Genomic DNA, 15,747 nt, shown 5'->3' with positions numbered 1-15,747 from the left:
ATTAGCTGAGTTCCAGGTAAAAGTGAAAGACCTTGTCTCCAAAAAACAAGTGGGCAGCTCACGAGTACTGATATTTGAGCTTGTCCTCTGGCCTTCCCACACATGAAAATTCATGTGCATTCACAACTTATACACACTCAGGCACTCACACATATGAGCAAATATACACAAACATACAAAAATTGAGATTTAGGTGGGGCAAGATAACAATAAATAGAATATTCTACATGTTGCCCAGACATGGTGACCAGAATACGAGGTGTGGATCAAACAAATGAGCCAATGTTGTAGTAGTGGTTCTAACTGATGATACATATCTATCCAGACACGAGTGAATTGTGGTGTTAAATACAATGTACATGTCTGTCCATGTAAGTGAATGTATTCATCTTGACTACTTTAAAAAGAGTAAAACTACGTGGCAGCTTCACTTGTCTAGTCCTTTACATTGACATCAAGTTTCTCCTATTTTACCTAAAAAGAATTGCTTCATAAGTCACATTTCCATAGAATAGATTCTGATGTCACTTAAACTTTAGATACAGTGTACAAGTAACTCACTCAAAAGCCACTGTTCTGAAAGGAGATGCCAGGATTCATTCATTTTCATGTCTTGAAGGTGTATTGGAAATATTCTGAAAAGAAATAAATGCAGTTAAAGCAGAATGAAAATGGGAAACAAATGGCAAGCAGCTTCTGTGCTGTTACTGAGTATATGGAGAGCACCAGTGTTTTGATTCACATTGTGCTGTTACTGGGTATGTGAAGAGCAACCATGTACTGATGCACATGGTAAAGAGGAGAACCACCTGTGTACAATGATTCAAAATAGAATTGTCCTTACACATGTCACCTGCCATAACAAGAGTGACAGTATCTGTGTGTATGCCAAGTAGTGTTCCAGCATATCTCATAATTAAATTTGACCCTGCTCAACTCTTTGTGGAAACGACTGTCAACATCCTTAGGTCTTCGTAAATGAAATCTACACTATGTGACTTCACCGTTAAAAAGAAGAACTATTTCTTTCAGTAAGAATAAACTTTGAGTTCCTCAAAGAATACATCCAGATTTGCTCCTTGAGAAACTCACCTGTCAGAGTCTAGGGCCTCATGGAGAGGCTTGAATTCTATGTGAATTCCTCTACATGTCTAAATAGTCTGAATAGTCACCCCCTTCCATTTGTTCATCTGTTGCAATTCTTCTCTGGATTCCAGTTTTTATGACAATATGGGCAAGACAAAAGCAAATGAACTCTGTTATCTCTGAGACAGCTCCTGGGCTCAGCACCCACCTTTACTAGATCCCACCCCCAACTTCCCAGTACCCTGCAACATGAATATTAGATACCACAGTGAATTTTTCCATTCTGATTCTCCTAGAGTGTTAGTTATCTACAACCAACCATGGCCCAAATATAACAGATGAAAAATTCCAGAAATAAACAATTGATAAGTTTCGAGTGGTACACTATTCTGAGAGGCATGATAAAAACCTCACTGGTTTTGCTACATCCCACTCTGGCCATGAATTCTTCCTGAGTCCTGCACACCTACCCTTCATGCTACCCATCATCATAGGTATGTATACATGTATGTATATTTTCCACACATGTGTATGTATGTATGTATGTATGTATGTATGTATGTATGTATGTATGTATACATATATCTATAGGTAAAAACAGACTATATAGTGTTACCTGTACTTTCAAACATCCACTGAATGGCAGGTCTACTTTGTGCAAATATTCTTATGAAGTTTGTAGTTTGTATTGTGTTACCCAGTTTTAGAAGTTCAAGTTTATTGTAGAATATCAAAAAATAGATATGTATATACCAAATAATTTGACATTACTATAGTTAAGAAAGTACTTTAAGATAAAAGTAATGGCTAACTTTAATATTTTACAAAAACAACAGAGTTTAAATATAACTATATTAGATTGTCTTCTGTTGCTGTCCCAGAACACCTGAGACTAGGTCATTTATAATGACTAGGTAATTTATTTGGTTCACAATTGTGGAGGCTGAGAATGCCAAGTGCATTGTCCCAGTTCTGTTTAAGGCCTACCTCATCTGTGGTAGAAGGTAGAATATGAGAAGAAAAGAACAAGGGACAAAGAGAGGACACACACACTTTTATAACAAGTCTACTCTTGGGATGGTGACATTATTCCATTCAGTGAAGCCAAGACCAAGGGTGAGCAAGTCCTGACATGAGGCTCAATCACTTGACTCCTCTTTCTACCGGGTTCCTTATTTACTTTGTGTTGAACAAATGCATAGTATTTAGTGTGTACTAAGTAACATATGAAGCATTTCACAAATACTGCCTCATTTAGCCATAACATAATCTGCATCCCATGGATGAGAAAATTGATTTGTGGAAGATCCACAGTAGCAGAGCTCCTGGGAAGAGAGACCTCTGCACTCATGACAAACAGTCCTGCTCCAAACAGAAGGTGGATGCATAAATCATTGTGATAGAGACAGTCACAATCACATAGCTTCTACACTAATATGCTAATATCCCATGTTATTTTTTTAGCTAATGTTGAAGTTGAAACTGCAACCGAAGTATCTTTTCTGTTACCCATGACACTCTGAGAGAATCTGCTCTATATAACTGTTGGTTCTGCTTGTAATTGCCACTCTCTTTCAAAACTAAGGACTTCTGTGCATCTGTTCCCTGTCTAGTGTTGAATCTTGACCTGACTGGGGATAGGGTTGGGAAGACACAGCACCCCCAGTAACTTGGCATGTTTATTATATAGAGGTGAATGGGATGCAGGGTTATTGCCTGTGGCTGAAATAAGAATGACAGCTATTACATACAAATAAATAGGGAGGCACAATTTATGGTACAGTAAAAGGAGACAGGTTTAGCTAATATCAGAAGGACCAGTACAGAACAGTAGGCAGATAGCCTTTGGGCCATAAACATCTTGAGAGAAAGTTATCATTGATACTTTTCACACATTATCTCAACATCTGCACACGGACCAGATGACTTTGCCATCCATCCCTCAGAGTCACATCCAGGAGGAAAGACTTTACCATTTTCCCATAGGTCTAAGGCTAGAATTTTTGACATGGCCATGCCTAAGACACCAACACACAACCACTCAGGGCTGTCTCCACTCCTTGTAGTTTAGACATTGATGTCTTTTTTCATCCTTCAGAAGTCTTTTCTGATCCTCCACCTGAGTAGGTCTCCAACAGCCTGTTTGTGCATCTTTTTGCATGCTCCCCAAAGACATTAAACTAAATATGCATTGTTTACTTATTTTCATCCCGTATTCTTTCTTCATTGGACTTTAAATTGCATGAGAGTGAGGGCGTGACTGCTGAATTTGTAACTCCCAGGATTCAATACAGGCATTCAATTAAAACAGGGCATGCTGAATTAATGTTTTAATTCATCTTACAGATCTACAATGCAGACTGTAGCAAAAGGAAAATTGAATTTAAGCTCAAACTTCTTCAATCAAGAGTTTCTATTACAGGCTGGAGAGATGGCTCAGTGGGTGAAACATTTGCTGTGTACATATGAAGATCTGAGTCTGAATCCATGGTTGAACAAGGCATGGTATCATGCATCTCTAGTCTCCAATACTTTTGCAGAGATATCGGGAGCCTGACATGAGCAGTGATGAGCCACAGAGCCTGTTTTAAACACCTGTCTTAGTCAGGGTTTGTATTCCTGCAAAAGACATCATGACCAAAAAACAAGTTGAGGAGGCAAGGGTTTACTCAGCTTACACTTCCTCATTGCTGTTCATCACCAAAGGAAGTCAGGACTGGAACTCAGCAGGTCAGGAAGCAGGAGCTGATGCAGAGGCCATGGAGGGATGTTACTAACTGGCTTGCTTCCCCTGGCTTGCTCAGCTTGCTTTCTTATAGAACACAGGACTACCAGCCCAGGGATGGCACCACCTACAATGGGCCATCCCACCCTTGATCACTAATTGGGAAAATGCCTTACAGCTGGATCTCATGGAGGCATTTCCTCAAGGAAGGCTCCTTTCTCTGTGATAACTTCAGCTTGTGTCAAGTTGACACACAAAACCAGCCATTACACAAGGTGAAAGGCAACAAATGACACTGGAGATTATCTTTCAATATTCATATGCATATCCCCATGTGTATGCTCACACTCAGACATAAATGCATGCAAACATACAAACAAGCATCATAAAATGATCTTTCCCCCTTTATGCTTCCCCATGCCACCTTGCTTCTGGGCATAGCTCACAGGGAGGGATTGACTCATCGGTACCAACCAAAGCTATTTGGAACTCTATGTTAGACCTTCAATAGATACCCTATCTATAGAAATATTAGTGATGCTTACTATACTATGAGACACAGCCCTATCCAGGTAACACAAAGCGGGGGTCATTTTCTCCAAGATTTGCTTTCTGAAGGCACCATAAAGATAACCCATAAGATTAGCATGTAATTCTTAAGGTATCATTACTTTCAAAATGTTACCAATGTGTAACAACTATAATAGATGTCATCAGCAATAATGTGCTTCTCTGACTGGGGTGACCTGGAGAGCAAAGGAGTATTGGAAAAGTCAACACTCACTCTTCTTCAAGCTTCAGGGATTGGTGGTTACGTGGTAAAAAGACCTCTCGTGGTGCATTGGCCTCTCTTGCTGTAGTTTTACAATGACAACTATGTCTTACCCAAGTTACTGCTACATGCCACTGCCTCCCAGAGACATATGCAAATACCCAGGATATATTTCTACTTAATAGCAATCTACATTCTACTCGAAGAAAAGCTCCATTTTATTGTTGGTGAGAAGCAAGTTGTAATGTGTGGATAACTAAGGTTCTGGATTATGCATAGCTGATGCTGGATATTTTTGGGTCTTTGTTAGGGGAAATTCCAGCCCAGCAGTGCTGTTTCCTGTTAACCAGATTTGATGCATGCTTTTGGGAATGGGCTTAAGTGAATTAGACCCTGTAACTGTAAGACAGTATTAAAATTAAAATATGAAAAGCCACATTTCTACTTTCATTAGGAAGAACAAAAAAAGACATTTAGCAAAATAAATCAATTGGTAAGGTGACATCTCTGGGAATAAATTTAAAAATAAAATTGGTATAATCCACAAAAGATAATGGTCTCTTCCTATAAAGTTTTCAAAAGTAAGCCTCATGCATCTGCAGATACTTTCTCCAAGATCAGTGTCATTTTTCTAATTTCATGTCCTTTAACTTTAATCTAAAGCCTGCTTTATATTCCACCTTGAGACTAGAGTTACAGCAACAAAGAAACTTGTCATGGTATCTTGACTCACAGAAATAGAGCAGTCTACAAAATAACCACTAAACAATTCATTCAAGTTCAGTTACAGAAAGTGCTGTGAGGACCTTTTTATGATATAGAGTTGAATGGGTGGCATTCAACTGAACAAGTAAGACAGTTATTATGTACAAATAAAACAATGCAGCCTCAAACATCACCAAGTTTCAAACCATTGTCTTCGAAACAAGAGTGGTAAAAACCTGAGGTTGGGGTAGCTGTTGGTGATTTTGCTGCAATCCCTTGGAGATCCATTCTCAGTGTGGCAATGTTGATGCTAAGAGGTAGCACGCTGAGAGCTGGGACCTAGTAAGAAGGAAGATGTTTTCTGGGAGCACTATACTTAAAAGATACTACTGCTAGTCTCACAGAAGCAAGTTTCACTTTTTGGGTGGGTTGTTACTGTGGTATATAGACCATACATAGATTGCTCTGCAAGCAGCTAGATCCCCTTTATCTTCTTTGCCATCTTGTGATTCAACCAAGAGGCAATCGAGTCCCTATTGTTTAGACAGCAGAGTTGTCAGAATGTAAGCCAAATAAACATCATTTCATTCTCTCCATTAATTTATTTATCCCTTCAATTTGCATCCCAATCACAGCCCCCCCCCTCCAAATTTCCTCCTCAGGTTGCCCCTCTTCCAACCCCCTTCCCCTTTCATTCTGAGAAGAAGGAGGTCCCTCCTAGGTTCCACTTCACTCTGGTACCTTAAGTCATTGGATGACTAAGTACATCCTCTCCCTCTGAGGCCAGTCAAGACAGTTCAGTTAGGGGAATGGGATCCACATGCAGGTAATAGAGACAGGGTAAGCTCCCACTCCAGTTTGCCCCATCCAGCAGGGCAGTGAACAGGGTCTGGGGGACCACCTGAAAGAGAGAATGGGGGGAACAGGGCCACACAAAGAACCACGGCTTGTCTATAGGCTGATCAAACTGTTATTTTAATTTTTTCACACAGGGGTTATATACACATAGAGGCAGGATGTAGAGAAGGGGATGATGTAGGAGCGTAGATGTTCTCAGAGGGAGTACAGATATCTTCCAGGACAGGGTTTTGGCTGGGTGAAGAAACAGGGAACAGGTCACTATGACTCTGTCTATGATTCATTTGTTCTTATCTAAGCTGGTACTTCCCATCAAAGCTACCTATCCACAGACCTATGACTACTTGTTCTTATCCAGGCTGGTAGTTTTCCACTAAGGCCACAAGGTCTATAGCTATCTGTTCCAGTGTCCATGCTTTCCCACAGAGACCAAGACTTTGTGTTAGCAGGCATGCATGGCCAATTCAGGCCCATGGCCGATTTAGTCCTTCAGTGTATAAGCAAGGTTACTCTCAACATCTCCTCCCTTCTCTCAGTATAGAAGGACCTTGGTGATTCTAATCTTGCAAAGGTGGGGATAGAGGCCTGACTCCCAGTAATTAAAGAGGACCTTTTAATGGCTTTGGTACGTCTGTCATTGTCCAGTGAGGCATGAGGTCTGATGTCTTTTTTCTGGAGAGGGGATACTTTTGACATCAATCACTATACAGTCAGGCTTGTCCCTCAGGGAACCCAGAAAAATTTTTTAAATTTTTATTTATATTCCCTTGCAGTGCTTAGCCTCGCAGCCTAAACAAGAATTTAGATCACCAGTCAGAGGGGGTTCTGGGTGGCCCCTCTTTGTTTGGTCTAGGGGCAGAAGTCCCCTTTTTTAGGTTGAGTGGAGATGAGTTTTGGGAACACCCTGGATGGAGTAACAACCTCATCTTGAGTCTTGTGGTCCTCTATAGCTAACTTATGATAATGTATCTGAATAGGTTTTGTTGTCAAATCACCTATCTGTTGTTTCACAAAGTTAGTCAGCCTATTTAAGGCCCAGGGACCAAAAGAAGTAAGCAAAAATAACCCAATTAATGGTCCCAATATAGAAGGAAGTGGGGTTGACAACTATGGGAAGGTGGAAAACCAATTCTTGTACCAGCTGTCATCTTTCTCCCTTATGCTCTTTTTAACCATTCCTGTAAAAGCAACATTTTTCTTTAAGGGCTATACACAATCTAGAGCTGTACACAGTCTTTTCTATTGTAAAAGAGTAAATTAAGTCAAATAAAGTCCTTTGCAATTTTTGGAGGACCATTTCAGACAGTGAAAGGAGGGATTTCTCTAGATTAGCGATGTCAATCTCTAGCTATTCGATGTCCTTGTCAATGACTCATCGAAGGTTTCAGTAGTGTAAGTCCAGAGGCCAGCATCAGGATTAGAACCTTCAACAGCAAACACCATGGGTGATTCATTTTTACCTGGAAAGGGAAAAAAAAGGGGGGGGATTCTCAGGGAAATTTCTCTTCCCTGGATGTCAATTTTTATTCATCTTATTTATAATTGGGCCTGGCTTTGTGGGGATATCTATTTATTTCATTAATCTTTTTGGCAGCCATTTAGCTGTGCCTTCTTTGGTATCAAACAGGCATATCAATCCTCGGCCCCATATGAGAACTGGGTCCAGGCCATTCCATTTAAAGGTAAGAGGGTCCCTTCACATAACTGTGGCATAGTTTTTTTTTATTGATCTCAAGATGCCAAAAGCAATCAGTAGCAGATTTGTCATGAGCATCCAGATTGAAAACAAACAAGACATGATGGAGAGTATTTCTGGAAGACTCCTTCCGGGCGTGTAGTTCTCCCTCTTTTGTTTTAAAAGCCAATTTTTCAGAGTTCTTGTAAAACCAAGTCAGAAGTGCCAGTAGATATTTCTCCCCTATGCAGAGAGTTATGAAGATACTATTTTAAAGTTTTATAATATCTGTTTTACAATATCTTGTCCTTGATAACTATAAGGAACTTCAGTAATATGGGTAATATTAAATTGTTAACAAAATATCTCAAATTTCTGATTGTAATAGCCAGTTTTATCTATCTTAATCTGATATGGAACAAACACCAAGCATAAAAAGATAATATAGGCAATTACTAATTACATTTTTAATTATTTTTTTGTTAAAGTAATTGTAACTAGAAAGCCTGAAAAGGTGTCAAATCACATACATATTTTAATTTTCTAAAATCAAAAATGAGTAACATCTACTTATCATAATTGATTAGGTATAAGTCTTCAAGTATTAATACCATTATGAAAAAATTGAGGACACTAAAAACAAATTTTGTAATTTGACTTATATACTTTCTAAAAATATCAAATTGTTGTCTCAAGCTATTATTATTAAACATGGATCTATAAAAATGTACTATTTTGTGGTGATGTTATATAGACAAATAGATGACTTTTTAAATCTTAATGATGATCTTATAAAAATTTTAAAAATTATATCTATGATTATTAAGCTCTTTTATAATGAGACTGTTACTAGGGCTTTTTCTGGTAGTCAAAACTGTAGTAATAATTTTGTCAGTCTCTCAAATAACATCAGTTAATTGTTCTTAGATAATAACCAGACTTTTTTTTTTTTACTCAGAGAACATTCCAGGAGGTTATAAAACAATTTGCCAACGATCATTAAAAAGGGAACCAACAATTTACCACAGGTGCTAGGATAGAAAATAAAATATTGTCTGAGCTCATCTACACAAATCTTCGCTGATAACTTAGTTATAGTTTTAAACCTTCAGTGAACTTGTGGAGCCAGTCAGGTAGGTAATGGATGTTTAGCCATATAATTATTTTTAATATATAAGCATTTTCTGTTATAAACTTTTTATTTCGATTTAATCTTTGGTATAAACTTGTAATGAACTTTGTAACGTGTGATCATATATTTAAAATATATAGATATAGATATAGAGATAGAGATACATAGATACCAAAAACAAAAAGATAAGAGGCAAATATATTGGAGAGATAAAACAGAACTCTTGGCCTTTTTCCACTTAGGATAGCATATAAAGTAGAACTTTTTTTTTTCTTTTTCTCAAATAAAATGGAAGTTTTCTTTGTACTTTTACTTTAGATAGCTTTTATAGGAAACTTTTCACATTTAGTAATAAACTCTTTTTTAAGTGGCCTCAGACTAATAGGTATAAGTTAGAGCCCAGTCTCTTGTTGAGACAAAACAAAAGCTGTTTACTTAATCTTTGGCTTTTTTAAAAATGAGGTGCTAAGTGCTTGAGTGCCAGTTTCTGGCCTCAAAGGATCACAAAACTCAGATCAGCTACAGTGGCACAGCAATCTAGATAAACAAGCTTTTATTGTACAGCAACTCCAGTGTAAAGAATAAAATTGTATGGCCAATTGTTCTTGTAGGGTCTGTAATCTTTCTGATATATAAATTTGTTATGCATTTTTCTGGGGTCCAGGCAATCTAGTATGAGCTCTTAAATGTTTTATAAAATTAAGAAAAAAAATACATGTTTCTTAAATTGAGCTGTATTAGTAAAATTTGAAAATTAGCAATATCTAAAAAGGAATAAGTTTAAGCAATTATAAACCATGAGCTATATACTGGCTATGAGTATACCAATTAAAAGCTTAGCTTTTTGTATTTTAAATCGTGGCTAAAGCACATAGTTCAAGTATTTGTGTTGAAGCAGGGGAAACTCAAGAGAGTAAACATGTAATTTAACTACATATAATGTCTTCCCACTAAATGAGCTGTCTATTAATACAGCAAACATACCTTTTATTTTATATGAAATATAAAAACATGTATAGGGTTAAACTGTAACAAATTAAATATGTATTAGGCCAAATATCAGTACTCTTTAATAACCAATTATATTATTATTATTTGGAATAGGAAATATTTTATTAAGTTCTTCTTTAAAATACCTCTGTGATCTTAACCTATAATTTTATATTAACACAGCAACAGCTTCAAAACAGGATGTTAAAACTTCTTTTGGAAATAAAGAAATATAAATCTATATTAATAATCTTTTTTATCAAAGGACTGTTATAAAACAGCCAACAACTAATCAATCTATATAATATATCAATTAATAATAGCTTCTTTTACTTTTTGTGAAATTACTTCTCTTTTGTCAATTAATTGTTGAGGGAAATTAGGATTTGTATTTCTCTTGAGAACATTAAACAGAGGCTTAAATTTTTTGTGGAGAGCTTAAAATAAGATTTTAACCAATTAGCATCTCCTAGAAACTTTAAAAAATAATTTAAAATAAGTACACTATCTTTTCTTATTTGAATTTTTGTGTCACAATTTATTTAGGAATATAGCTGATGTCTCAGATATTGAAAAGATACTGTTGTTGAAATTTTTTTTGGAGTAACAAGCACTCTCTAAAATTTTAAAGCTCATTGTATGAAAGCAAAGGCTTGTATTAAAACTCCTTTACAGGGATGAACTAATAAGCCAATTGTGGAAAAAAAAAAAAAAAGAAAGTGTTCATTGGGGCCTTGTTTGATCTCAGATAAAACTCTTATTGATATCTCTTTCATACATTTGGTTTTTGAATGACTCTAACTCTGAATTACCAGTTTTAATCCAGCTTTCTTTTACCAAAATTATACATTTTTAATCATTGCCAATAACTTCTAGGCTAATAATGTATAACCAAAACATATGAAATGTATTTATATTTTTAAAACCAGTCAAGAACAAGATAAAATAAACGTACTTCTTATAGATTTTATCTAAACAAATTTCTCTTACCTTTTTTAGCTGTGATTTTAAGAGAAGAGCACCCTTCTACTTGTCAAAATGGAAAAACTGTTATCAATTCTTTTACTGTAGAAGCCAAAAAGCTGTTGGCCTCCTTCCAAGAGCAGCTTGTGCCTTACTCCCAGCCACAGAGCAGGGTAACTTATCAGCCTCTTTTTTCTAAACTGAAACTGTTTTCTCTAAGAAAGTTTTTAAACTAAATCAAGGGGTGGATAGCAAGCAGTTTTAACCAGTTTTTCTTTTGAACATGAAACATTGAACAACAATTATTCAAACAATGAAAGAAAGACAGACAATTGACACACATGGACAGATTGGTGCACTGAGGACAAACAATAGACAGAGAAAGCAGAACTGAGAATCTCTCCAGAGAGAGCCAGAGAGAACAGGGTATCCCCTGATCATCTCTTGTTCCCAGGAGGGCTCTAGTAATAAGCTTTTGTTTGTTTGTTTGTTTGTTTGTTTGTTTGTTTGTTAACACGCCAGAGAGCAGACAACTGTTTTAACCCTTTCTCCCATTTTCAAGATTTAACTTCTTATCTCCTTCTTAGGAGGTATAGCTTTTTTTTTTTTTTTTTAATCAATAGTTTCCTCTTGGAAAAACAACACTAATGAAATCATTTTTTCTTAATACTAGTTCCTCGAATCCTGAGTGACTCACTCCTTGAGCCTGTCATGAATACTGACTGTTTAAAAAATGCCTGTCCCATGTCTTTTATCTCAAGGCCTCACTGTTCTGATCCTCCACAGGATCATCTCACAGGCGGGTAGACCATGGTGTCCTTTCAAGTTGAAGTGCTCTCAAGCACTCTGAGAGTCTTCTCTTTTGGGTACCCCTGAGAAATGCGGAGTCGCTCACAGGGCCTCTGGGAGTCACTCTAAGAAGTGCTCTGTACTCAGGCACTCTGGCCAGTCACCCTCAATGCTCCTGTAAAAACTGGTAGGCCTACCTTCCTCTGAGGAGCTGGCATTCTCTTCTCTGTGATCTCTTAGAGCCCTAGAATGCTGGGCACCAGAACACCCCATCCAGCAGGGAAGTGAACAGGGTCCGGGGGACCACCTGAAAGAGAGAATGGAGGAAACGGGGGCACACAAAGAACCACGGCTTGTCTATAGGCTGATCAAACTGTTATTTTAATTTTTTTCACACAGGAGTTATATATACATAGAGGCAGGATGTAGAGAAGGGGATGATGTAGGAGCGTAGATGTTCTCAGGGGGAGTACAGATGTCTTCCAGGACAGGGTTTTGGTTGGGTGAAGAAACAGGGAATAAGTCACTATGACTCTGTCTATGATTCATTTGTTCTTATCTAAGCTGGTACTTTCCATCAAGGCTACCTATCCACAAGACCGATGTTACTTGTTCTTATTCAGGCTGGTAGTTTTCCACTAAAGCTACCAGTCCACAAGGTCTATAGCTATCTGTTCCAGGGTCAATGCTTTCCCACAGAGACCAAGACTTTGTGTTAGCAGGCATGCATGGCCGACTCAGGCCTGTGGCCGATTTAGTCCTTCAGTGTATAAGCAAGGTTGCTCCCAACACAGTTGTTGGGGGAGCTACATGAAGACTGACCTACATATCTCTTACACATGTGTGGTAGGTCTAGGTCCAGTCCATGCTGGCTCTTTGGTTGGTGATTCAGTCTCTGGGATCCCCCAAGGGTCCAGGTTAGTCGACTCTGTGGTCTTTTTATGAAGCCCATATCTCTTCCAGTTCTTCAGTCTTTCTCTCAACTCTTCCACAAGAGCTCCCTGAGCTCTGTCTAATGTTTGGTTGTGGGCCTCTGCATCTATTCAGTCCGCTGCTGTGTGGAGCCTCTCAGAGGACAGTCATGCTAGGCTCCTGTCTTTGAGCATAACAAAGCATTATTAATAGTGTCAGGGATTGGTTCTTGCCCACGGAATTTCAAGCTGGGACAGTCATTGGTTGGTCATTCCCTCAGTCTCTGCTCCACCTGCACTACTTGTAGGCAGAGCAACTTTTGGGAAAAAGGTTTGGTGGGTAGGTTGGTGTCCTTATTCATATACTAGAAGTCCTGACTGGCTACAGAATGTGGCCACTTTAGGTTCTATATCCTCCATTGCTAGGGATCTCAGATATAGTCACCCTTATAAGCTCCCTGGGGCTTCCCCCATCCCAGTTCTCTGGCATGTCTTAGAGATGTCTTCCTTACCCCTTACTCCCACTCATTTCCTTTTGCTCTCTCAGTCCTCTATCTCTGACTCTCCCACACCTGATATTTTGTTATATCTCTCCCCTTATATATTTTGTTATAGATCAGGAAATGTATTAATACACATGTATCATGGATGAAGAGGATCCATGTACACATGCTTGCAGGATCCTAATAGCAAAATGGTGTTTTATTTACTTTAGCTAAAGTTTATTTAACAACATATTTTAAACCTGATATTTCTTCTCTTTTTGTTTAACATTAGCAAATAATGACACTTGTCATGTTGTTTCTTTAAACCTGTTGATTATAAAGCGATAGTGTGCTGCTGATTGTTTGGATGGGTGGCTGCTTACTTTTTTACCAAGGGCTTATCTATTTTACAGTTTACCAAAACTTTAGAAAGATTGAAACCAGACTAGCAACATATCTTACTCAATAGGTCATAATGCTTGCTGTCAAGCCTGATCCTAGTAACTTAAGTTTAATCTTCAGATCCCACAAGGTGGTAGAGGAAAACTGACTTCCCAAAGTTGACTCTGATATGCCCACTCATGCATTGGTACTCATAATTAACACAGAGAGCGAAAGAGAAAGAGAGAGAGAGAGAGAGAGAGAGAGAGAGAGAGAGAGAGATCAGTACATAAATAAATTAAAGTAAAATATCAGTTGAGCAGCCAAAGAAGAGCTTTGAGTACTATGGAAACCAATCTTAACCAACATTCTTTGGTTCATTCAAGAAGTACTTACTGAGAATCTTGTGTATGTCACCTGTGATTTGTGGGCTTTGTAGATCCCCCAGAGAGCCAAACTCCTTAGTACTTTGTTCTAATAAGGATAAAAGATAAAAGAAAAAGCATTACATCCATTGTGAAAAATTTCTGAGGATCAAAAAGCAAGGATGAAAAAAAGAGAACAGGTTTGGTGTAAAAAACAGCAGGCAATGTTTCAAAGGAAACTGGGGAGACTTTCACTGCCATAATCTTAAGCAGAGAACTAAAGGTGGGGAGGAGGCATGGGGTGCAAGAGCCCACAGGAAGAGGGAGCAGCACATACTCAAGCCCCAGGCAGGGACACCATGAGCTTATTTAAAGAAGAGCAAGGAAACTTTTAAGACTGGGGCAGAATAAATGAAACAAAATGAAGAGGAATACAATATCAGAATGTTAAGGACTTAAAATTGTACTGAGTGAAATGAGAAGAAAAACAATGGTGGATATTGAAACAAATGAGATAGATAGAAGATAGATAATGGTAAATAAGTAGATTGATGGATAACTAATAGATTAGATAGATAGATAGATAGATAGATAGATAGATAGATAGATAGATAATAGATAGATAATAGATAGGTAGATAGATAGAAAAATAGATATGATATATAGATAGATAGATAGATAGATAGATAGATAGATAGATAGATAGATAGATAATAGATAGATAGATATGACAGATTGCCTTACTTAGGGTTTCTATTGCTGTGAAGAGACACCATGACCAAGGCAACTCTTATAAAAGACAACATTTAATTGAGACTGGCTTACAGTTTCAGAGGTTCAGTCCATTAGCATCATGGCATGAAGCATGGCAGTATGCAGGCAGACTTGGTGCTGGAGAAGCTGAGAGTTATACATCTTGATCCAAAGGCAACCAGGAGAGACTGTCATTCCACCAGCCTCCAAGAGGGGGCTCTCTTCTACACTGAGCAAAGCCTGAACATAGGACCTGAAAGTCCATCCCCACAATGACACAATTTCTCCAACAAGGACATCCCTCCTAATAGTTCCTAATAGTACCACTCCCCATGGGCTAGGCATATTCAAACTACCACATAGATGATAGGTAGATAAATAGATGATAGATAGATAGATAGATAGATAGATAGATAGATAGATAGATAGATAGATGTAGGTGATAGATATGAATGTGTTACCAATAATGTATTCAATTCAAATGACAAAATTAGGAAATATATTCCTTAGCATTTGTGTATTGTTCTTTAAATGCCAACGGGCTTCCATTTATAATTGCCAGTGTCCTCACAGAGCTGTTTGATAATAAAAAGAGAAGAGTGTATTCTGGGGAGGGAAGAAGGAAGACAAGGAGAAAGGGAGGAAGGGAAGAAGGAAGAGGGAGTGGGAGAAGGAGAGAAAGAATGGAAGCTGAGTTGATATAAACATATAAGCCCATGATGATTTGATCAATCATTGGCTTCCCATCCATCACAATATTCCAGATGCATGTTTGCATACTACAGAAAATAAAGGAAATTTTAGAGATGTAAGGTCGGTGTGAAGGACCTTGAAGAGGTTAGAGATAGAGGAAGATTTGGGGTAACAGTTTAAAGTGGCAGATAGGGAGTCATTTCTGTAATAAAACAAGGGGCTCTTAACAACAAGAGTTATAGCTCTCTGAGGATATTTTTTTTTCATTTAAATATCCCTTAATACCGAATGAATAATGTAAGAACCATATCCTTCCTGAGTCTATGTTATATATGGGGTATGGGGTTTGTAGGGTGTGTGTGTGTGTGTGTGTGTGTGTGTGTGTGTGTGTGTGTGAATGCATATGTATATCCAGCATTAAAATTTCAATCATAAGGTTAGTTTCAAAAAAGTGTTTTGTGTTT

General features: G+C 37.8%; 1 long non-coding RNA gene across 1 annotated transcript in view; it reads right to left on the bottom strand.

Moving 5' to 3' along the window:
* Positions 1–6,244: 6,244 nt before the first annotated feature.
* The window catches only part of LOC143444082 (uncharacterized), a 45,840-nt gene continuing 36,337 nt past the window's right edge, over positions 6,245–15,747 (bottom strand). Inside the window, exons 2-4 of the long non-coding RNA XR_013113626.1 lie at positions 13,869–13,946; positions 11,893–12,002; positions 6,245–7,606 (exon numbers count right to left, since the gene is read on the bottom strand). This is a non-coding gene — a long non-coding RNA (uncharacterized LOC143444082). The remainder of the gene's footprint in view (positions 7,607–11,892; positions 12,003–13,868; positions 13,947–15,747) is intronic.

This window comes from Arvicanthis niloticus, chromosome 12, assembly GCF_011762505.2.
Source record: "Arvicanthis niloticus isolate mArvNil1 chromosome 12, mArvNil1.pat.X, whole genome shotgun sequence".
Taxonomy (NCBI): Eukaryota; Metazoa; Chordata; class Mammalia; order Rodentia; family Muridae; genus Arvicanthis; species Arvicanthis niloticus.
Note: the sequence above shows the minus strand (reverse complement) of the source record. Positions and strands in the feature narration are given on the sequence as shown.